Raw genomic sequence first — 1,456 nt, forward strand, 5'->3', positions numbered from 1 at the left:
GCTGTGCTGGAAAGCAACCAGAATACAATTTAAGAACCAAAGGCAGTGGAGGCTGGAAGGCGGCCTATCCTGATGGCGACTGCTCTTCTTTCCCCTTACACCTATGTGTTATCTTACAAACGAGGAGCAAGAAATAGCTCCTGGACACTGTCTCCCAGCCAAGTCAAGATGGTTCTCGTATAGCAGTGAGGTTTGTAATGCTTTGTCCCATTTAAGGGTCCCAGTCAGTGCTACTTTCCTTGAGAGCTTACACTTCTGTCTAGTGGACTTTCCCCACCGGACATTTCCCCTGAGACTGACACAAATTTCCCTTCTCTTATGATCTTCCCTTTAGTCTAATTAGGTCCCTTTGTGAACACCAGAAACTTGCTCTCTCCCTTCTTGGTGTTTGTTTCACCTCCCCTGCTTTCGACCTGCACCAAGCTCTCCGTATTCACATAGAGTCACAGACAATGAGAGTGGAAGGGAGCTCAGGAGGTCACATCTAGTGCAACCCCCTGCTCCAAGCAGGACCAGCCCCAACTACATCATCCCAGCCAGGGCTTTGTCTATCCAGGTCTTAAACACCTCCAAGGACCGAGACTCCACCACCTCTCTGGGTGACCTGTCCCACTGCTTTACTATTCTCCTACTGAGAGAGTTTTTTCCACTATCCAACTTAAGCTCCCCTTGCTGCAGCTTGAGCTCATTGCTCCTTCTGCCCTCTGCCCCCGCTGAGACCAGCCCAGCTCCGTCCTCTTTGCAGCCCCCCCACAGGGAGGTGGAGGCTGCTATGAAATCCCCCTCAGTCTCCTCTTCTGCGGACTCAGTGAGCCGGGTTCCCCCAGCCCCCGAACCATTCCCCTCTGCTCCTCGGCCTTCACCCGCGTACTGACAAGTGTCAGTCTGGCAGCATGCGGAATGGTGACTCGCTCTCCCTTCCTCGTGCGGTTCGCACCGGCACGGTCATCGTCACGGTTCGTGACAGCCCACTTGTTTTCGTGGAGGAAAGTCCTGTCGCTGCCTGCGCAGCCAGGAAAGGCGGCAGTGACTACTGTGCCAGAGGGACGGCTGCTGAAGTGGCCCCGCACGACCCCAGCCTGCTCCCGCTCCTGTCACGGCCGGTTCCCACGGCCCCGCCGAGCTGCGGGACGCCCGGCTCGCTGGGAGCCGAGCTCGGCAACTACGGCTCCGGCAGCACCAGCGGAGCGCCCCTTCTTGAGCCCCCGCCACGGGCAACCGCCGCCTCCACCCCGGCTCCGGCTGGAGTGCTGGGTGCCGGGTTGAAAACCCACGTTTCGGCTGGGAAAAGCCGGCCGGGCCTTTTCTGGAACAGGCAGACCGACCTCCGGGGCGGGAGCCGGAGCGGTTCGGGCCGGGCCGGAGGAGCTGGAGACGGCACAAGCGGGGGCCAGCGCCTGCGGCTCCGCCACAGAGGCCCCGTCCACTAGTGGGTCTGGCCCGCGCCTCGGCCCTG

This window comes from Crocodylus porosus, unplaced genomic scaffold (genome assembly GCF_001723895.1).
Source record: "Crocodylus porosus isolate Cpor-Errol unplaced genomic scaffold, CroPor_comp1, whole genome shotgun sequence".
In the NCBI taxonomy this organism is placed as follows: Eukaryota; Metazoa; Chordata; order Crocodylia; family Crocodylidae; genus Crocodylus; species Crocodylus porosus.